Source organism: Spermophilus citellus (assembly GCF_964194105.1).
Source record: "Spermophilus citellus genome assembly, chromosome: 3".
Taxonomy (NCBI): domain Eukaryota; kingdom Metazoa; phylum Chordata; class Mammalia; order Rodentia; family Sciuridae; genus Spermophilus; species Spermophilus citellus.
In genome coordinates, this window is record NC_138184.1 from 7,936,756 (window position 1) to 7,961,034 (window position 24,279).

At 36.9% G+C, this 24,279-nt stretch overlaps 1 protein-coding gene and 1 pseudogene across 2 annotated transcripts in view; both read right to left on the reverse strand.

Moving 5' to 3' along the window:
- LOC308645891 (uncharacterized protein) overlaps window positions 1-24,279 on the reverse strand; it is a 400,184-nt gene that overhangs the window by 162,142 nt on the left and 213,763 nt on the right. The window lies entirely within an intron of this gene.
- LOC308645960 (olfactory receptor 7E178-like) lies at window positions 8,797-9,726 on the reverse strand (annotated as a pseudogene). The gene has a single exon. The product of its transcript is annotated as an olfactory receptor 7E178-like (transcript).

Genomic DNA, 24,279 nt, shown 5'->3' on the forward strand with positions numbered 1-24,279 from the left:
AACAGTTCCAGGATTGCCCATAAGTCCAAGTCCAAAGTCTCCCCTAAGACTCATGGTAAACTCTCATCATGAACTCCTGCAAAACTCAAAAGCAAGTTACAAGTATCCAATATATAAAGGTACAGAGTAAGAACTTGCATTCCACAATGGAGAAATAGGGGCATAGAAAGAAGGGATGGGACCAAACCAAGACTGAACTTCAACGGGGCAAACAAGCCCTATAGTTCTATGTCCAGCATCTGGGGTTCTCTCTGAAGGAGTGTGTACATCTGCCCCTGTGTTTTTCCTGGTTGCAGCCCACATGGTCTATCTGTTCTCTTGTCTCTGCTCAAATCCTGTAGCTTTCCTCTGCAGATATGCCACAATAATGGCATTTTTTAATCTTGGGGGTCTCCACTGCAACTCTGGCTTTCTCCTCACATCTCCACACAATGCCCTCTCAGGGGCAGCCCCAGGGACTCTATTCCTGCTGTACTTTGCCTGATTTCCAAGGTCTTCCTTTGAAATCCTTTTCCTTTGAAAATTCCCTTAACTCCAGAATCCTGCTTTTCTACAGAGCCAGCACCTCATGACTGATGCCAAGATCTGCTGCCATATTAAGTAGTAGCCAAGCCTCTAGGGTCCAAAACTGCACCAGCCTCTGAGTGCCTGAGCACCTGAGCATGGTGAAACAACTTCGTAGGCTTCCCTGTGAAAACAGGGTGCCCCACTGGTCTCTTCTCAAAGGAATACTTACTTTTACTCCCTAGAGCCGGAGATGAGTGTGATATTGCCAATTCCTGGGGTGCCCTCAAGACATCTTTCTTATTGTCTCTTGCAAAGTCTTTAGCATTCCTTTACTGGCAGTAATGTCTTTAACAACTGCAATTTCTTTAGCCCCAGTTTTACTCCCACCTTTCAAGTCCAAAATTTTCAAATCTCTGCTTTCTGCTCCTGAATACCACAATAAATTTGGCTAAAATCTGCCAGAAATACCCATTCCACTGCCTAAATACTATGCTGCATAGAAATTTCTTCTGCCACATTAAGATGTCCATCACTTTTTAAATCAGCCTCACAGAAAGTCTCAGGACACAGGCAAATCAGAACACAACATGAATGGCCTCTAGTCCAATTTCCAGTAGAATCCTCTTTTTCCTCTGAAACCTTTGGAACCTGTCCCTACTATCCACAGTTATACCAGCATTCTGGTCTTCTAAGCTCCCACAAAAATTTCCCATTTAGGTCCACTTACAGCATTCAAAAGTTTTTCCAGGTTATAGTGCTAAACTTTCCAAAATTCCCCCTACAAATTCCAAAAATCTTCAAAAAGTTCTGAACCATACAGTCAGGTTAGTCACAATAATGACCCACTTCTGTTACCAATTTCTGCTTTAGTTAGCTTTTTCCTGCTGTGACCAACAAACCTAAAAAAATAATTTTAAGGAAAATGTATTTATTATCCCAAGCCATAACAACTGCCTTAGAATATGTCTTGGCATTTAGAAATTTTATAATACATTAAAAAGACATAAATCATGATCAAGTTGGTTTCGTTCCAGAAATACAAAGGTGGTTCACATATGCAAATCAATAAATGTAATTCACCACATAAATATAATCAAGGATAAAAAGCAGTCATCTCAATATATATGGGGAAATCTATTGACAAAATTCAATATCCCTTTAGGTAAAAGTTCCGAAGAAATTATATACAAGTATTTTACCATATCATTATAAAACATACATGTGAAAAACCTATAGCCAACAGCATACTAAATGGGAAAAAATCTGAAAACATTTCCTCTAAAATTAAGAATGACATAAGGATGTCCACTCTTACTATTTCCTATATGATATGGTTAAGACATGAGGTATCCCCCCCCCAAAAGATCATGTGTGAGAAAATACAAGAAAGCATAGAGGCCAAATTATTGGGTTATGAGAGCCTTAACCTAACCCCTAATATGGATTAATTGGATAGTAACTGTAGATAGGAAGGGTGTGGCTGAAGGAGGTAGGTCACTGGGGTGTACCTCTGGGGTACATATTTTGTCCCTGGTGAGCAGAATTCTCTCTGTTTCCTGGGGCCATGCCCATAACTGCCTTCTTCTGCCACACCCTTCCACCATGATGTTCTACCTCACCTCAAGCCCAAAGCAATGGAGTTGGCCATGTATGGACTAAGACCTCTGAACCCATGAGTGCCAAATAAACTTTTCCTCCTCTAAAAATGTTCTTGTGAGATCTTGGTCACAGTAGTGAAAAGATAACTGAAACACTATTCAATATAGTACTTCAACTTTAGCCAGAGCAAATAGGCAAGATAGAGAAATAAAAGGGATACAGGTAGGAAAGGGAAAAATCAAACTATACCTCTTTTTAGATGATATGATCTTATATTTACGATATCCTAAAGACTACACTAGAAGACTTTTAGACCTTATAAACAAATTCAGCAAAATAACAGGATACAAAACAAACATTCAAAAATTTATAGTTTTTCTATACTCCAATAAAAAATCTGCTGAGAAAGAAATCAGCAAAATGATTCTATTTGCAATGACTTCAAAAAAATAAAATAAAATACCTAAGAATAAACCGAACCAAAGAAGTGAAAAGACCTGTACAGTGAAAATTACATAACACTGAAGAAAGAGATTAAAGAAGACACTAGATGATGGTAAGTCCTCCCATGTTCATGGATAGGCAGAATTAATATTGTTAAAATTGCCATATTAACCAAAAGTGATCTACAGATTCAATACAATCTCCATAAAAATACAAATGACATTTTCACAGAGCTAGAAAAAAACAATCCTAAAATTCATAGGGAAATACAGAAAGATCCCAAATAGCCAGGGTAATCCTGAGCAAAAAGAGCAATGCTAAAAGCATCACAGTACTCGATTTCAAAATACACATAGCAACAAAAACAGCATGGTACTGACATATAAACAGACACATAAATCAATGGAATAGAATAGCGGACCCAGAGACAAACCCCTAACAATATAGTCATCTGATCCTTGACAATGGCACCAAAAACATACCTTGAAGAAAAGACATACTCTTCAACAAAGATGCTGGGAAAACTGAATATACATATGTAGAAGAATGAAACTTGAATCTCTATCTCTCACACTATATAAAAATTTAACTCAGAATTTAAAAAAGACCTAACTATGAACCCAAAGTGCAAATGTTAGAAAAAAAGAAACACAGGGTAAACATCAAGACATTGGCAAAAGCAATGAGTTACTGATAATTCAGAAAATAATAAGAAAAAAATCAACAAATGGACTGTTTCAAATTAAAAAGTTTCTACATAGCAAAGGAACCAATAGAGTGAATAGATAGCCTATAGAATGGGAGAAACATTTTATGGGCTACTCTTCCAAAAGGGATTAACATACATACTATATAAAGAACTCAAAAAACTTAATATCAAAAACAGAAACAGCCCAATAAATAAATTGGCAAATGAAATGTACACATACTTCTCAATGGAAAAAGTATGTATAGCCAACAATTACATGAAAAAAAAAATGTTCAACACCTTTACCCATGAGGGAAATATAAATCACAACTACACTAAGATTTCATCTCATCCCAGTCAGAATAGTTATCTCCAAAAAATACCAAAAAAATGCTGACTAGTACATGAGGATAAAAGCAACCCCTATACACAGTTTTGGGAATGTAAATTAGTTCAGCTACTATGGAAATCAGTATGGAATTTCCTCAAAAAACTAAAAATAGAAATACCATGTAATCCATCTATAAGATTTGGGGCATATGACCAAAGAAATTAAAGTCAGCATACTATAAAGACACTTGCATATCCATATATATCATGGCACAACTCATAATATCCAATTTATGGGATGAGCCTAAGGTCCTATCAACAGATGACTGGATTAAGAAAATGTGGCATATATACAGAATAAAGTATTATTCAGCCATAAAAAATGAATCAAATCATGTTATTTTCAGGAAAATTGATAAAAATGTAGATCATAATGTTAAGTGAAATAAGCCAGACTCAGAAAGGCAAGGGGTACATGTTTTCCCTCCTATGTGGAACAAAGGGTGGGGGACATATGAAAGTAGCAGAATGATCATTAGAGCAAAGGGAGAGGGAGGAGTGTAGGGGAGGTTAATGAGGAGGTGGGTATGATCAAAGTATGTTATTTGCATAAATAAACCTAAAAAACAATATGTGTATATGCCACAATGAAGCCATTTATTCTACATAATTAAATGTACTAATAAAAAGAGAAAAGAATGTATGCCTAAAAAAGAGAATATTTAATTTTTTAAATTATTTTTGTTTGTTTTCGGTGGACACAACATCTTTATTTTATTTTTATGTGGTGCTGAGGATTGAAGTCAGCGCCCCATGCATGCCAGGTGAGTGCGCTACCGCTTGAGCCACATCCCCAGCCCCTAATATTACTATTAATTCACCCTTCTCTTTCCCCAGGTCCAATACAAGTTTCAAGACAAAAAATGGAAAATATTACTTATTTCTGTGAATAATACACACCTCTTTATTAAAGTTCAAAAATTTAGCAACATTTGTTTCATACCTAATATTTTATACTGATTTGATAACAGTGTGGGAAATTTGAATTCTGGACATCTCTGCATGATTACATTCTTTTACACACCTGTCCCCCAAAGGCAAACACTGTCATGAAATTGATAGGTAGATTGATATTATCAATGTCACAAAAGACTTTCATAATGCAGACAACTAAGTGAGAAGAAGGCACAGGCATGGAATTCATGGGACTGGAGCCATCAGACCAAAAGTCCCAAAGCATAGACTCATTATTGAATATTATATACCCCTAGAGGCTCAATGCACAGAGTTCATCTTTACCCATTTTGGCCTAATTTATCCTAATAATTAAGGACTTGCTAATATTAGTGGTGATGATGATGATGAAGAAGAAGAAGAAGAAGAAGAAGAAGAAGAAGAAGAAGAAGAAGAAGAAGAAGAAGAAGAACGAGGAGGAGGAGGAGGAGGAGGAGGAGGAGGAAAGGAAGGAAGGAAGGAAGGAAGGAAGGAAGGAAGGAAGGAAGGAAGGATGGAAGGAAGGAAGGAAGGAAGAGGAGGAGGAGGAGGAGGGAATCAATGACCATGAAAGAATTTGGACTCCTCTACTAATGAGTAAGCTCATGCATAATATTTATTCATTTCTTTCATTTCTTTTTTTTCCAAATACCAGTGTGCCTTTTATTGCCATTGTTTGTAACTGTCAAATATACAGAACAAAAAATTGACCATTTTAAGCCTGTTAACTATGCAGTTCAGTGGCATGAATTACACTCATGTGTAACTCACTACCATCCATCTCCAGAAATTTCTCATCTTCACAAACTGAAAATGTACCCATTTTAAAATCTCCTGTGGGAGGCCAACCTTATGGGTGACTGAGTTACACTCCCTAGCTGGGTGCTGAGGCACTCAGTCACAGAAATGGGTGTGTCCTGCTACAGCCCCATGGGTGAAGCTATGCTCACCTGTTCCTTTGTAATATGACCCTACTTTCTCTCCTACTAGCAGGATTCCTCCAATGATGTCTCAATACACTGCAATCATTCTGTGTTCAAATTCAACACATGTTCTCATAGATTCTTATTTTTGCTTATCAAGTAATTGCTCATTTCAGTTCAGAAATTTTTTTTCTTCTGTCTTTTTATGGGTGTTTCCAAAAAATGAAGTCTTTCTTTTTATTTTAAATAATTTATTTATTTCTTCTATTCTAGGATCCCATCGAAGTTCACATGTTCCATTTAGTTATCATGACTGGTTGAACTACAGTCTGGGAAAGTTATTCAGCCTTTATCTTTCACAACCCTGACATTTTTTATGAGTCAGAGTTTATTTTAAAAGGATGTTCATCAATCTGAGCTGTGATGAAAGGGTAAAGTTTCTAAGCTGGAAAGCTTGAATTAAAATGTAAAAGATTAGGTATTATTAAATTCCTCTGTTACACCCAGATTCCTGAGATAGTTAAGACAACACCCTACTGGCCATTCAGCCTAGGGCCCTGTGCAGTTTGTCACAGGGCCCGAACCAATCAGTTTGAATGTGTATCCCGCTTAGGAGTGACCAATCACCCCCGCCCAACCTGTTCCCGCCAATGAATGTGCCAATCACGTCTCAGTGTTGTTCAATTTTCCCGCGCCTCATGATGATTTGTTCTGATGTATGCAAAGCCCACCGCCCTCTCCAGAAAGTGTACTTAAGCTCTGCTTGACCTCTGCTTTGGGCTCTGGGCTCTGGGCTGCTCTCCCTTCTTGAGTGAGCACGGAGCCCCAGCACGCTGGAACGGATCCCCAATAAATCCCCCTTGCCGTTGCATGAAGCTAGTCTCATGTGGTCTCTTTCTCCGACGCTTCGCCGGACCCTTACAGTGAAAATACTTTATACTATAATATTTGTAGGGTCTTACACCTTTCAGAATTAAACACACACACACACAAAAGATACTTGGCAAGAAATTAAATGAAACCAGAAGCAGTAAACTTCAAGAAGCACTGATTAGCAAAAACATCAGCAGACAAGGCCTGCTTAGCAGATATTATCTGTCTTCTTAAATAATAAATTTCTCCTGATTATAAAAGCAAAAAACAAGCATTAAAGGCCTCTCACCTGTTAATCACCTGCACTTTCTCCCATCTTAGGAAGAAGGCCACCACCAGAATAAAAGCCCTACAACATCACAAAGTGCTCATTTGCAGGTGCCATTTAATGAAATAAACTTTTAGCCACAGAAACATCAATGAGACAATGAAATAGTAAGTGCCAAACCTTAATTCCTCCACAGAGACACTAAATTAACAACATATACGCACCAAGTTGCCTTCGTGAGAACTCCAAGAACTAGTTAAGAGATATTAGCACATCATGGAAACACAAATTCAGGAAGAGGTGAATAAAAATGGACAAGAAATGTTGCTGTATTTGCTCATTAAGGACCTAACCCCTCCCAGAAGCAGCATGGCACAATCAGGAGAAATATCCCAAGTTCTGCCCTGAAAGAAGAAGGAGAAGGTGGAGTATTCATGTAAAGTTGTATCTTTCTAGTAGGCTTATGCCCTTGCCTCACTTAAAGCCACTAAAGAGAAAGATACACAGAACAATGTTAAGGCTCATACATTACCAGAGAGACTGTAGTACCACAAACAGATGACAGGTGGAACAAGAGATGATGGGCTCTGAGAACAAAGGCAAACCTCTTTAATGGTGAAAATTACACAAACAAGCCCAGAGAAAATTCATTCTCTGAAAAAGTTTGAGAATTTCTAGGCTTTTTTTATTGGCAGGGCAGGGGGATGGGGAGAGCCTCTGGGGATTAAATCCAGGTCCTCCCATATGCTGGGCAAATGCTCTATCACTGAGCTACATCCCCAGCCCTAAAGTTTTTATTAGTCTGTGGTGAAAGTCTTCCACTACATGAAATCAATCCATAAAAACTGTGAGAAGTAGCTATTTTCTCAAAAGCCAAAAACTCAACAAGGAGAACAAGGCATGCAAAAAATTATGGAAACATGGTCCAACCAGAGAAATAAATATTCATAAACTTACTGTGAAATATTCTTTAAAGAAATTAGATCTATGATTTATCTGACAAAAATACAAAACATCCACCTGAAGTATAGTCAGTAAGCTAAAAGAGAACACAGACAACAAAATCGGGGAAGCAATGCATGAACAAAATGAGAATATTAGCAAACACCTATAAATTATTAAAAAGCAACAAAAATTTTGGAGTTGGAGAATCAATAAGTAAATTGAAATATTTGGTAGTGTCATAATAGACTCAATCAACCAGAGGGACATAATCAATAAACTTAGGAACACATCATTTGAAATTATTGAATCAGTGAAGCAAAACAGAAAGGATCAAATAAAAGTGAAGAGATCCTAAGGATTTTATGGGAAACTATTAAGCTGAATTTTTTGCATTAGGGGAATTTAAGAAAGGGAATAGGGTGGAACAGATAGAGATTCAACTTTTTAAAATAATGATTGAAATTTTAAATTTCTCAAATTTGAAGAATAGACATACATATCCAAACACTAAATAAACTCTGATAAATCCAAAGACACCCATCATATGATATATTACACTCAAATCATCAAAAGTCACAAAGATTGAACCATGGGAGCATCAAGGAAAAGCAATTCATCATGTACAAGGAAGATCCTAAAGGAGGATCAGCAGATTTCTTAGTAAAATCCTTGGGCATCTTAAAAAGTCACAAGCTCAAGGCACACACCAGTTCAATAAATCAGAATCTCTGGTGGTGAGACTCAGGCATCAATGTTTTTAAAGATCCCTTAGTGTTTCCCATAAAGGCAATCTGGAGGACCAGTGATATGCATCCTAATAGATAACCTGCACAAATAAATTTTTGATAAATGCAAATTTTATATGGTAAAGACACAGAAGCTACTGAAAACATATTAATTATAAGAAATTTTAAGTACATAGAAAGAGAGTTGCTCATCTTTCTGAGATTCTTGGATAATTAATAATAAAGTACAGAAGTTTGCATAAGTATAATAGAATTCAGAAATGCATGAGTAAGGTGTACAAAGAACACAGGAACTCACACAGTTTTACTAAAGACAGTTTTTTTAAAAAAAGCAATATTTAGATATGATATAGGAAGAGGAATGAAAACCACAAGAGCTTGAAAATAATGTGATGAAGGAGATGAGTTTTGCAGGCCTAGATGTGTAGTTTTGTTGCCTTTGCAAACCAGCACTGCAAATAGATGACACAGGTCCTGAGACTAGACTATTTTTCTGAAGAGCCTCCACACAGCCCTCTTGATGTCCTTGTTTCTAAGGCTGTATATGAAAGGGTTAAGCATAGGGGTGACTACAGTGTATGCTACTGAGGCCACTGCACCCGTCCTAGGAGAAAGTGAGACAGCTGAACTAAGATACACCAAGGCCTGTCCCATACAATAAGCAAACAACTGACAGGTGAGACCCACAGGTAGAGAAGGCTTTATATTTCCCACCTGATGATGGAACTCTCAGAATAGAGGAAACTATTTTATAGTAAGAGAAGAAGATTCCTGAGATAAGTAGAAAACAGAGATGGCACCAACAAAATACATGACTATGTTATTGGTAAATGTATCAGAACAGGCAAGGTTGAGGAGCTGAGAAGGGTCACAGAAGAAATGAGAAATCTCCACATTCTTGAAGTAGGTAAGTTGTAACACCATTGAATTATGCAGCTGGGAGACCAAAAGGCTGATGAGAACTGACAACAAAACCAATGAGCCACAAAGGTGAGGGTGCATAATGACCTGGTAGTGTAGTGGATGGCAAATGGCTACAAACCTGTCATAGGCCATTACAGTTAGAAGCATACTATCCAAACATCCAAAAAGCATAAAAAAAGACATCTGAGTCAGGCAGCCTGCATAGGAGATGACTCTGCTATGTGTTTGGATGTCCACAATCATCCTTGGGACCATGGTAGAGGTGAAACTGATGTCAGCCAAGGACAGGTTGGCGAGGGAGAAGTACATGGGGGTGTGGAAGTGGGAGTCAGAGCTGATAGCCAGGATGATGAGCAGGTTCACAAGCACTGTGACCAGGTACATGGACAGGAACAGTTCAAAGAGGAGGGGCTGCAGTTCTGGATCCTCTGAGAGGCCGATGAGACGGAATTCTGAAACACGTGTTACATTTTCTGATTCTATATTTGAGGGATAGCTTTTGAGAAGGAAAAAGGTTGAAAAAAGTAAATAAGCAAACCAGCACAGAGCACTGTCTATTATTTTGGATTAAAGCAATTCACTAGTAAAGTCCTTTTTTTTTTTTTTTTTTTTGAGAGCCATATACCCTCAGCATTATTGCATAGTTGTGACCCACCCAAACATCTTGGAAATCTCTCATTGTTTATTTTTGTGGTATTCATCTTTTTCTATACACATCAATTGTAGAGACACTCCACTGAAGTATATTTTGAAAGCAAAAGCATTAGAGATAAATATGTAATTATGGTAAAATATTCTTTTAAGAAAAAACAAAGATAAATATCCTTTCACCTTTAAGAAAAATACCATTCTAATTAAAAGAAAGTAAAAACTCTTTTATTCAAATATAATGCAAGAAATTCTCTTGTTATATAATATTTATAAGCTCTATAAGTGCTAAAACCAAAGTATCTGGATTCTAACTCAAAACCAAATATTCATAATCATAAAGCATTTTTATGTGCCAGTTATCGTCATGGATTTTCATCCTTTTTTGGCCTTCTGACTTTGCTCCTTTATGGAATTAAGTGCTCACTCAAAAATGTAGGATGTATGTTTTTAATTCTTCCCTAATATAACATCTAACCTTGGCCTGATATACTTCAAATTTTGACAAACATGTTTTGGTTAAATATACCAAATCATACAGCATCACCAATCTCATAGATGTCATCAATGTATAATAATACCCAAATCATTAAATACATAATAATTAGCATTTAAGAAATATTTTCTAATAATTCTCATTTTACTCAGTATTAACTTATCAATCCTGTGCAATCTCAAGGAAACATCTGGTATTTCATACTTCTTTGTGTTCTCTCACTCCCTCTCTTTTAATTTTGTGATGAATTTTTAAAATACTTAAAGGGATTTCTTTTATTTCATTGACAAAATATAGTCATGTGTTCTGGGGGTATAGAGTGATATTAAGATATGGTTACAAAGTAACTGGATCAAGTTTAAATGAATTTCTAATCTTAAGCCTTTGGAAATGTTGTGTCCTCATGAAATCCAACCTCCTTGCTGATGGTTGAGGAATTTAGGGCCATGGGTGAACCAAACCCAGGCCTGACACATAGCCTTCTTATGCCTAATTAACACCTGTTCACTTCAATCTTTCCTGATACAGAAATTTCAGTTCTCTTTCACCAGCTCCCTGAGGGCAACTGTAGTCCTCATTTCTCTGAAGTAGGTAAGTTGTAACACCATTGAATTATGCAGCTGGGAGACCAAAAGGCTGATGAGAACTGACAACAAAACCAATGAGCCACAAAGGCATATCACAGTATGATTTAATTTCAGAGAAAATACAAAAGAAAAAAAAAGGACAGACAGGTGAATGTAATACCTGGAGAGTTTGCACACTGTAAAATGAAAATCATAGCTGAACTTACCTTACGGTGATGTGTTTAAGAAATTGGGTGAAATGAAAGAAAGTGCTTAGACCAGTGTTCATCAATACTAATTGATCATTATATTCACCTATGGGTATTTAAAATATATTGATGCTCTGCCATAGCTTAGAATGAATTAAATAATTATCTCTGTATATAGGGTTCTTAGTGGTCCAGGACCAAGAATTAATGTCTCAGAATACTGCCACACTATAAAATGTTCTATTAATAGTATATATGTTATTATCATGATTAACACTTACTACCTATATTAAAAATATAAACAATTCAATATTTGCTTCAGAACTTCTATCTATAGAGATCTGAAATATTACCAATAAATTCTGAGTTTTCTTATATGCATGCATAATCCCATTCTTCTATACATCTGTCCCCCAAATGCAAACACTGTCAGGAATTTGGTAAGTATATTTTGTCCATGGTTTTCTAACATTAGTATTGAATTTTGCTTATGTGTAATTCTCTTGAAAATCTAGGTAACCAATATACTACTCTATATTACATCTAACATTTTAATAAAATACTGAATTAAAGTCTTTATCTGAAGTATATATATTCAGATATAACATTTCAATGCATAACATTGCCTGAAGATTGGATTTCATTTTATTTTTTTAATTTCTCATGACAACAATCCTATGAAAATTCTCACACTTCTCTTATCACACAAGTGAGAATTTGTATATGATGTGTGCCTGCAGGATAGCTGTTTTGAGTTATAAAAAAATATGTCTATTCAATTTTTACGATTTAATGCCTACATTTGTTTTTCCAATAGAAAAAAATCAGGTGCTAGCAAACAAATTATTTTATTAAGATATCAAATGAAGCGAAGCTCAGTGGCAAACACCTGTATTCCCAGTAACTCAGAAGGCTGAGGTAGGAGGATCACAAATTCAAAGCCAGCCTCAACAAGTGAGGCCCTAAGGAACTTAGTGAGACCCTCTCTCTAAATAAAAAATAAAAGCATCCCTGGGTTCAATCCCCAGTGCAAAAACAATTCAACAATTACAAAAAAGATATCAAATAAGAAATATTCTTGAAGTCTGTCTAATAAAATCACTCTGTGAGAGTTCCATGTGAAAATTCTCATCTTATATAGGAAATAATATTTCCATGTCTCAGATTTCCAAACTTGGTTGTAAAAATGCATTATTATTAATTTTAAAAATTACATACTTATGTCAGAAATGCCTCTATAAACCACAGTTCATGCTGCCACTTCTCAGATGAACTCACTGAATTGCAAGAGAAAGAATCAATGCTTTACAAAAAAAACTCTAATTTGGCTCTCATGAGGAAACAAAGTCCTGAAAGTACAGTCAATAGACCATGGTCTGAGTCCAATTTCTTTTTCTAACACTCACACTGTAGTATGTATAAAGAACACTCCCCTTCTCTGTACTAGCTTTCCTTATCTGGAAATGGGGAGAATAATACTAAACTCTAGACATGTGCAGTGCCTAAACTTAATAAATATTTGTTCATTATTTTGTAAACAGAGTTTGAATCATCACTGGAATTTATTCCAGGCTTATTCATAAAGTACAATCCTATATAGTTTTCATGCCCTATTGTTGTTATATGGTACAGAAGACAAGTCTCTCAGGTCTCAGGCACTGGATCCCAAGAGAATTGAAATAGAAAGTTCTATTCCTTTCAAGTAAAAGAACAATAATGTTTTATACCTGGGAGTGATCATTGTAGATGAAATTAAATAAACTCTATAGAGTCAGGCACTTGGGAAAGTTTAATAAAGAATCATGACATCATCATTATAGTCATCTTTGTTCTTATCTTCATCCTGAACTTCATGATCATTTTAGAGCACATAAGAGACAGTTTAGAGATATCCATTTCTTGTGCTAATGAGAGAGATACCCACCAGAGCTATAAATAGTGTGGAAAGAGAACAGAACTCTATTCAGTCTTGGATCCTGACCAGAACCAAGAGTATAAACTAGAATACTGGTCACAGAGGGTGGGAAGGGTAGGGAGAGGTGGGAAAGAGAGAGACTGGATAACAGGTACTAAAATACAGTTAGCTGGGAGGAATAAATTTTAGTGTTCTATAGCACAGAAGGGTAGGCAAAGTTTACAACAATTTATTATATATTTTATAAAGAACTATGCTAAGAGCCACAGACAAGTAATATGATGCATGGCATTTTTGGTTGAAAGGTGACACCAGCAAGGCATTGAGATGATATGATTATATTAAGATCTGCATTCATATGGATATTGGACTCCTGCGGTCCACCTCAGCCTGCTATGGGACTCCTGGAGAGTTCCCATTGGTTGGGGAAGTGCGGTAGGAGGGAATTACAGAGGAGGGACTTCCTGTGTGGTTCCGGGAGAACGCCACGTGGGTCGGTCAGCAATCATCCCGGGAGCGTACGGGGCATTGGCGGCAGTTTCAAAAATAAAGTTTGTTCCTGCTTGAGTGGCTCATGATTTTGTGCCCAGCCAGACTGCGGCAATTGGTGGCCCGTACAGGGAACGGCTGAAGCTTGGAGGTGAGTAAAATGGCTCGCCCCTGAGGGAAGGCGAGAGAATGGGTGACCATTTCAAAAAACAATGTGTTCTTGTTTTGATTTATTTTGTTTTTGTTTCAAGCTGTCTATCCCTAGAACTTTCTCAGGCAAACTGGGAAAAATGGTTGGCTCAAGGTTTGAAGTTGTTCGGCTCTGAGAAATAGAAAACTGATACAACGATTTTTTGTTCCGTTTTTGTTTCATTCTGTTTTGGATTTGTTTTATGTTATCTTATTGGGTTGTGTTACCTTATAGTAGATTAGAAATTAGTAAAAAACAAACCAAAAGACTGTTAAGTAAATTGTTAGAGGTCCAGACTATGGTAGAAAACATGTTAGGTCAAGCAAAAGAGAAGGTTTCTCAAGCTAGACAGACAGAGGAAAATTTAAAGGAATAAAGCATAAAAGACAAACAACCATCAGGGGGGAGCTACAAGAGGAGGCTACTACTAACTCCATTTTATCACCAGAGGGCATAATTCAACCAACAGCTCCATCTACAGCTGAGTGGCCCTCAACGCCCGTAATTGATGGACAGAATCCTGAGGCAGGACCTCAAAGATTAGCATGCCCTGTACTTGAGAAGGCAGGAGGGCAACGAATTCACCGTGCTTTAGATTTCAATACAGTGAAGCAATTAAAGGAGGCTGTAACAACCTATGGCCCGCAAGCTCCCTTCACAATAAGCATGGTCGAATCTGTTACCAACTTGGACATGACACCAGCAGATTGGGCTAACATGTGTCGATCTGTGCTAAATGGAGGACAATATTTGTTATGGAAGGTTGCCAATGAGGAATTTTGCATGGAGACAGCTAGGCGAAATGCAGCAGCCGGTTACCCTCAAAGAAATCTAGATATGTTTTTAGGAAAAGGACCTTATGAGGGTCAATGGCAACAAATTGAATATACACACAAATTGCTGTAGATGTGGTTAGGGCATGGAAAACTTTACAGGGACATGGAGATTTACAAGGACAATTATCTAAGGTAATACAAGGAGCTAATGAACCTTACGCTAAATTTGTAGACAGGCTTATTCAAACGGCTTCCAGAATTTTGGGGGATACAGAACAAGCAATGCCATTTATAAAACAACTGGCTTATGACCAAGCAAATCATTGCTGCAGAGAGGTCATTAGACCATGGAGACATGGAGATTTAAACACATATATTAAATTATGTAGAGACATTAATGAACAAAGGCAAGTCTTGGCAGCAGTACAACAGGCTTTAGATGCCAGGCCAAAAACATGCTACAATTGTGAACAAACCAGGACATATTAAAAGGAGCTGCCCCATAGGAGGAGGGTTTAACAAAGCTAGGTATCAAAGGAGTAGAATACCGGGTATTTGCCCACGATGCCATAGAGGGAGACATTGGGCTAATAAATGCTGGGCTCAAACCACCATAGAGGGTACTCCGTTATCAAAAAATGGACAAGGACCAAGTGTTTACCCATGATATCATGGAGAAAGGCATCAGGCTCCATTGCCAAAAAACGGACTGGGGGGCCCAATGCTCTGGAGCCCACAACCTCAAATATGCGGGGCAATGGAGGAACCCAGCAACACCATCAGGGTAGAGCCCAGGACACATTATCCATTAAATCCCTCATCAGACAAACTAGAGGGAGCGCAGGGTTGGACATCTGGTTCTTGCCTCACCTCTGTTGGCCCCCAAATTTAGCCTTGGTGCCAGTGGGGGGGTGAGGTTCTTTGCCTCACCTCTGTTGGCCCCCAAATTTTAGACCATCACTAGTAGAAGGGAGGAGGATACAGAAATGCCACGATACCAAGCCAATTGATGGCTACTTTGGAAAAATTGCATCACTGGTGACACCATCAGCAAAGATATGCCAGCAGTACCACAATTCGCTGCACCAGACGATAGTTCACAATGCATACAACTGATGTATAGTCCAGGCAAGTTCTGCAAGCAGTTCAAATCAGAGGAGTCTATCAATATGTCCATTTCCTCCCAAAGTAAATTGAGTACTTGATTGAGCATTACTTGTTGAGTTATATTCATTGATGCATCAGTTTATACAGTTTACTGTGATAGCTATCATAGAAGCTGTAGTTTGGTTTTATCTTAGTCTTCACCGGCACTGGGATGGAGATGGAAATTCTGGCAATGATGCTAAAGAGACATTATCCTGAACAGAATTATTAAATATAATGAAAAGGAAAGGTGAAAGTAAACAAACAGATCTGTTAACCTCCTTTAAAAACAATCCTAACAGCTGTTTACATAATTTAAATTAGTAAACAAACAGATCTGTTAACTACCTTTAAAAAAAATCCTTAACAGCTGTTTACCTAATTTAAATTAAACCATTTAAGTCACATAAATAAAAAAAATAATAATAATTCAGATCCATTTTTTCATGAGCACTCCTCATATATGAAATATGGACATATACACATACAGACATACAACACAAAACAGAAGTGTGCACACATAACATACAACACATAAGACAATAAAGGCCTTGTAGCTTTACCTAGGTGAAATCTCCATTGCAATGTTTAAAAACTCCACAGTCAAAAAATAAAACACAGTCAAAAAATAAAACTGATCAGAAAAACATTAACCTAGGTTTGTATGAGCTCAAAAATAAAATAAAACTTTATGATGTGGGAAAAATACAATAATAAAATAGATATTGAAAAAAAGCACCCTGGTTAATCACTGTCGAAGATGTAAGAATAGCCAAGCTGGAGTTCTGGATATCACCTGTTATGGATTTGAGTCAAATCATCTTCCTTTTGGTCTGTAGAAATTGTTTTGGTTAACCTCTCTGGAATCCAAATCGGCTGCTGTTCTTCCTGTGGAAAAACACAGACAGAGCCACGACTCCAGACTATCACTGGGTCAGGACCTTTCCATTGTCCTGTTAGAATATCCTTCCAAAGTACCTTAGGCTTATGTATATTTTTCGGATACATATGTCTTTCCGCAGCACTAAGTCCTGATGAATCCAAATTTAGAAAGTTTAGAGTAAAAAGGGTTATTTTAAGTTTATCTTTGGGGGATATATACCCCTTTCCAATTCCCTCTTTTTGCTTTAATAAGTACCTTTTAATAGTTTGATGAGATCTTTCAACTATGCCTTCTCCCTGTGGATTGTATAAAATTCCTGTTATATGAGTAATACCAAATGATGAGCAAAATTGTTTAAAAGAGGTAGAAGTATAACCAGGACCATTATCTGTTTTTAACTGTTTAGGAATGCCCACAGTGGCAAAATTTTGTAAGCAATGAGCTATAACATCTTTAGTTTTTTCTCCAGCATGAAGGGAGCCCATCAAAAATCCAGAAGAAGTATCAACTGTAACATGTAAATATTTTAATTTTCCAAATTCTGGCAAGTGTGTGACGTCCATCTGCCAAATATGGTTAGGTATCAGTCCTCTAGGATTGACTCCAAGATTAACTTGTGGTAAAAAGGTCACACAATTTTGACATTGTTTTATTATATGTCTGGCTTGTTCCTTAGTTATTTTAAAATGCTTTTGTAAAGTATTAGCATTAACATGAAACCTTTTATGAAAATTTGTAGCTTCTTCTAGTGTAGAGAAAATATGTATGTCATGTGTAGTTTTATCTGCTAAATCATTGCCCAATCTAAGGGCTCCAGGCAATCCTGTATGTGCCCTAATATGTCCTATAAAGAATGGATCTTTTCTGTCCCAGATTAGACATTGTATAGTGGAAAACAAAGAGAAAACGGTAGAAGAAGGGGAAATCCTACCAGCATCTTCAAGAGATAAAATAGCATTAACTATATATTGACTATCAGAAAATAAATTAAATACAGAATCTTTGAACATCACAAAAGCTTGTAAAACTACATTAAGCTCTACCTTTAGAGCTGATTGTTTGGGTACTAAAAATGTAAAAGTTTGATCAGTGGTAACTACTGCTGGTGTACCATTATTAGACCCATCAGTGAATATATTTGGAGCATTCATGATAGGTGTTTTTCTTGTCATTTTAGGAAAAACTACAGGATGCTTAGACCAAATATAAAACAAAGGATTAGATGGTAAATGATTAGCAAATGAAACATTAGATTTACACATGATTATTGCCCAAGTATTTAACTCATTAGATAACTCATCAATTTGATTCATAGTATATGGAGTAATAATTTTATTGGGAGAAATTCCAAACACTCCCTTTGCTGCTCTTATTCCTTTGAGTATTAATTGTTCTACAGACTCAGGATACCTAGTAAGAATAGTGTTAGGAGAATAAGATAAATGTATCCACAATAATGGAACTTCTTGCCAAAATACTCCTGTAGGAATATTTTTTGTTGGTAGTACAATAAATAATAAAGGCAAACTTATATCAATTATATCTAGATGCATATTTTCCATATATGTTTAAATAATTTTTAATGCCTTTCTAGCTTTAGGAGTTAACATTCAGAGTGAATTTGGATCTGATGGACCTTTTAGAGTAGCAAATAAAGGTCCCAACTCTCCTGTTGGTATGCCTAGATAAGGCCCTATCCAATTTATGTCTCCTAATAACTTTTGAAAGTCATTAAGTGATTTGAGTTGATCTACTCATATTTGAATTTTTGGTGGACGGACCATGTTTGAGGATAATAGATCTCCTAAATAATTATTTGGAAAATTTAATTGTACTTTATCTATTCCTATCTCTAGATTATAATTTTTAATAAGTTTGTAAGTGTGGCATAACATTCCAGCAATGTGTTTTTATCTTGATGTGCTAATAATACATCATCCATATAGTGAAATATTTGTAGTTCAGGATTTTGATTTCTAAGTGGCTGGATTGATTTATTAACATAAATTTGACACATAGTTGGGCTGTTAGCCATCCCTTGAGGGAGTACTTTCCATTCATATCTCTGAACAGGACCTTCATGATTTAATGAAGGGATAGTACATGCAAAACGTGGACTATCCTCGGGATGAATTGGAATCGAAAAAAAAACAATCTTTAATATCTATAGCTAAAACATGCCAGGTTTTTGGTAAAGCAGACAATTGAGGAATCCCTGATTGAGCAGGTCCCATAATAACCATCTCATTATTAATGGCTCTTAAATCTTGCAATAATCTCCATTTACCAGATTTCTTTTTGATGACAAAAATGGGAGTATTATGGGGAGATATGGAAGGTTGTATATGTCCTTCCGCTAATTGTTGTTTGACCAGATCATGGGCTACTTGTATCTTTTCTTTGGTCAGGGGCCACTGAGGAACCCACACTGGTCTTTCTGATTTCCAAGTAATTTTGATTGTCTCAGTGGCCCTTTCTGAAAATCCAACCCATGTCTGTCTGTTCCTTGATCTATTTGAATTGGTGCTGCTATACCTTGTTCTTGTTCTCCTAATCTTTTTTCTTTCCTACAACCTTGTCTAGCCCTAGTAGTGGGCGCATTAGGATTGATGTTATTTGTTAACGTCAAACCTAGTTGATCTAGGACATCTCCTCCCCATAAATTTATAGGAAGGTGATCCATTACATATGGCTGTATAGTTCCTTCACATCCTTCAGGATCCTTCCAATCTAATATCATTGCACTTCTTTGGGGATTAGTCACCACTCCTAGGCCTCTAAGTGTTTGAGTGGCTTGTTGTAATGGCCAATGTTTTGGCCATTCTTGACGAGATATGATGCTAAGGTCAGCACCTGTGTCCAGTAGCCCATTAAATTCATGACCTTGAATATTTAGTTTTAGCATTGGGCAAGAATCTAAATTTAAAGACAGCATAGCCCAATCTACACCTTTGGAGCCTAATCCCCTGGAACCTCTTTCTACACTATGACTAGAGAATTTATTATGTAGGCTGGGTATTATTAACAACTGTGCTATTCTATCTCCAGGTGAAATTACTGATATACCTCTTGGAGAACTAGCTATGATTTTTATTTCACCTACATAAGCAGGATCAATTACCCCAGGACTTATCATAAGTCCTTTTAATGTAGATGAACTACGTCCCAATAATAAGCCTACTGTTCCTTGGGGAAGAGGTCCTTTTACTCCTGTAGGAATGATTTGAACTCCCATCTCTAGAGTTAGTACTGCTCTGGCAGAGGTGCAGATGTCCAACCCTGTGCTCCCTCGGGTTTGTCTGATGAGGGATTTAATGGACAATGTGTCCTGGGCTCTACCCTGATGGTGTTGCTGGGTTCCTCCACTGCCCCATATATTTGTGGTTGTGGGCCCCGGAGCATTGGGCCCCCAAGTCCGTTTTTTGGCAATGAAGCCTGATGCCTTTCTCCATGATATCATGGGTAAATACCTGATCCTTGTCCGTTTTTGATAAGGGAGTACCTTCTATGGTGGTTTGAGAATGGCATTCATTAGCCCAATGTCTCCCTCTACGGCATCGTGGGCAAATACCCGGTATTCTATTCCTTTGATTTCTAGTTTTGTTAAACCCTCCTCTTATGGGGCAACTCCTTTTAAATTGTCCTGTTTGTTCACAATTATAGCATGTTTTTGGCCTGGCATCTAAAGCTTGTTGTACTGCAGCTGCCAAGACTTGCCCTTGTTCATTAATGTCTCTACATAGTTTAATATATGTTTTTAAATCTTCATGTCTCCATGGTCTAATAACCCCTCTGCAGCAACGATTTGCTTGGTCATAAGGCAGTGGTTTTATTAATGGCATTGCTTGCTCTGTATCCCCCAAAATTTTGGCAGCTGTTTGAATAAAACACTACAAGAAGAGGATTTGAAAAATAGTGCCCAAAACTAACAGCAGGAGGTATCTCAGTAAAGGGGGAGGAAAATAACCAAAGAGCAAAACTAGCCAAACTAAAATAAATAAATAAAGAAGCATGACTGGAAATACAAATCATATCTCAATTGTAACCTTAAATGTTAATGGCCTAAATTCACCAATCAAGAGACATAGGCTAGTAACCTGGATCAAAAAAACAAATCCAACAATATGCTGCCTTCAGGAGACTCATATGATAGGAAAAGACATACACAGGCTGAAGGTAAAAGGTTGGGAAAAATCATACCACTCATATGGCCCTCGGAAGCAAGCAGGAGTGGCCATACTCATATCAAATAAAATCAACTTCAAACCTAAGTTAATCAAGAAGGATAAAGAAGGTCACTATATACTGTTAAAAGGAACCATCCACCAACAAGACATAACAATCATCAGTTTGTATGCACCAAACAATGGAGCTGCAACATTCATAAAACAAATTCTCCTCAAGTTCAAGAGTCAAATAGACCACAACACAATAATTATGGGTGACTTCAACACACCGCTCTCGCCATTAGACAGATCCTCTAGACAAAAGCTGAATAAAGAAACTATAGAACTCAACATAACAATCAATAACCTAGACTTAACCGACATATATAGAATATATCAACCATCATCAAGTGGATACACGTTCTTCTCAGCAGCACATGGATCCTACTCAAAGATAGACCATATATTATGCCATAAGGCAACTCTTAGTAATTATAAAGGCGTGGAGATAATACCATGCACCATATCTGACCATAATGGAATGAAATTGGAAATCAATGATAAAAGAAGGAAGGAAAAATCCTACATCACATGGAAAATGAACAATATGTTATTGAATGATCAATGGGTTGTAGAAGATATAAAGGAGGAGATGAAAAAATTCTTAGAGTCAAATGAAAACACAGACACAACATACCGGAATCTATGGGACACAATGAAAGCAGTTTTAAGAGGGAAATTCATTTCTTGGAGTTCTTACCTCAAAAAAAGAAAAAACCAACAAATAAATGAACTCACACAACACCTCAAAAACCTAGAAAAGGAAGAGCAAAACAACAGCAAATGTAGTAGAAGACAAGAAATAATTAAAATTAGAGCAGAAATCAACGAAATTGAAACAAAAGAAACCATTGAAAAGATAGATAAAACTAAAAGTTGGTTCTTTGAAAAAATAAATAAGATAGACAAGCCCTTAGCCATGCTAACAAAAAGAAGAAGAGAGAGAACTCAAATTACTAACATACGGGATGAAAAAGGCAATATCACAACAGACACTACAGAAATACAGAAGATAATTAGGAAGTATTTTGAAACCCTATATTCCAATAAAATAGAAGATAATGAAGATATCGATAAATTTCTTAAGGCATATGATTTGCCCAGATTGAGACAGGAAGACACACACAATTTAAACAGACCAATAACAAAAGAAGAAATAGAAGAAGCCATCAAAAGACTACCAACTAAGAAAAGCCCTGGACCAGATGGCTATACAGTGGAGTTCTACAAAACCTTCAAAGAAGAATTAATACCAATACTTTTCAAGCTATTTCAAGAAATAGAAAAAGAAGGAGCTCTTCCAAATTCATTCTATGAGGCCAACATCACTTTGATCCCAAAACCAGACAAAGATACTTCAAAGAAAGAAAACTACAGACCAATATCTCTAATGAACTTGGATGCAAAAATTCTCAATAAAATTCTGGCGAATCGAATACAAAAACATATCAGAAAACTTGTGCACCATGATCAAGTAGGATTCATTCCTGGGATGCAAGGATGGTTCAATATACAGAAATCAATAAATGCTATTCACCACATCAATTGACTTAAAGACAAGAACCACATGATCATCTCGATGGATGCAGAAAAAGCATTTGACAAAGTACAGCATCCCTTTATGTTCAAAACACTAGAAAAACTAGGGATAACAGGAACTTACCTCAACATTGTAAAAGCTATATATGCTAAACCTCAGGCTAGCATCATCCTAAACGGAGAAAAACTGAAGGCATTTCCTCTAAAATCTGGAACAAGACAGGGATGCCCTCTATCACCACTTCTATTCAATTTAGTTCTCGAAGCACTAGCCAGAGCAATTAGACAGACAAAAGAAATTAAAGGCATAAAAATAGGAAAAGAAGAAATTAAACTATTGCTATTTGCGGATGACATGATAATATACTTAACAGACCCAAAAGAGTCTACAAAGAAGCTGCTAGAGTTAATAAATGAATTCAGCAAAGTGGCAGGGTATAAAATTAACACGCATAAATCAAAGGCATTCCTGTATATCAGCAACAAAACCTCTGAAATGGAAATAAGGAAAACCACTCCATTCACAATATCCTCAAAGAAAATAAGATACTTGGGAATCAACCTAACAAAAGAGGTGAAAGATTTATACAATGAAAACTACAGAACCCTAAAGAGAGAGATAGAAGAAGATCTCAGAAGATGGAAAAATGTACCCTGTTCATGGATAGGCAGAACTAATATCGTCAAAATGGCGATATTACCCAAACTTCTCTACAGGTTTAATGCGATGCCAATCAAAATCCCAATGGCATTTCTTGTAGAAATAGACAAAGCAATCATGAAATTCATATGGAAAAACAAAAGACCCAGAATAGCAAAAGCAATTCTAAGCAGGAAGTGTGAATCTGGAGGCATAGCGATACCAGAGGTCAAACTGTACTACAAAGCAATAGTAACAAAAACAGCATGGTACTGGTACCAAAACAGGCGGGTAGACCAATGGTACAGAATAGAAGACACAGAGACTAATCCACAAAGTTACAACTATCTTATATTTGATAAAGGGGCTAAAAGCATGCAATGGAGGAAGGATAGCATCTTCAACAAATGGTGCTGGGAAAATTGGAAATCCATATGCAACAAAATGAAATTGAATCCCTTTCTCTCGCCATCCACAAAAATTAACTCAAAATGGATCAGGGAGCTAGGTATCAAATCAGAGACACTGCGTCTAATAGAAGAAAAAGTTGGCTACGATCTACAAATTGTGGGGTCGGGCTCCAAATTCCTTAATAGAACACCCATAGCCCAAGAGTTAACAACAAGAATAAACAAATGGGACTTACTTAAACTAAAAAGTTTTTTCTCAGCAAGAGAAACAATAAAAGAGGTAAATAGAGAGCCTACATCCTGGGAACAAATCTTTACCCCCCACACCTCCGATAGAGCCCTAATATCCAGAATGTACAAAGAACTCAAAAAATTAAACAATAAGATAACAAATAACCCAATCAACAAATGGGCCAAGGACCTCAACAGACACTTCTCAGAGGAGGACATACAATCAATCAACAAGTACATGAAAAAATGCTCACCATCTCTAGCAATCAGAGAAATGCAAATCAAAACCACCCTAAGATACCATCTCACTCCAGTAAGATTGGCAGCCATTATGAAGTCAAACAACAACAAGTGTTGGCGGGGATGTGGGGAAAAGGGTACACTTGTACACTGCTAATGGGGCTGCAAAATGGTGAGGCCAATTTGGAAAGCAGTATGGAGATTCCTGGGAAAGCTGGGAATGGAGCCACCATTTGACCCAGCTATCGCACTTCTTGGACTATTTCCTGAGGACCTTAAAAGAGCGCACTATAGGGATACGGCTGCATCAATGATTATAGCGGCACAATTCACAATAGCTAGACTGTGGAACCAACCTAGATGCCCTTCAATTGATGAATGGATAAAAAAATGTGGCATCTATACACAATGGACTATTATGCAGCACTAAGAAAT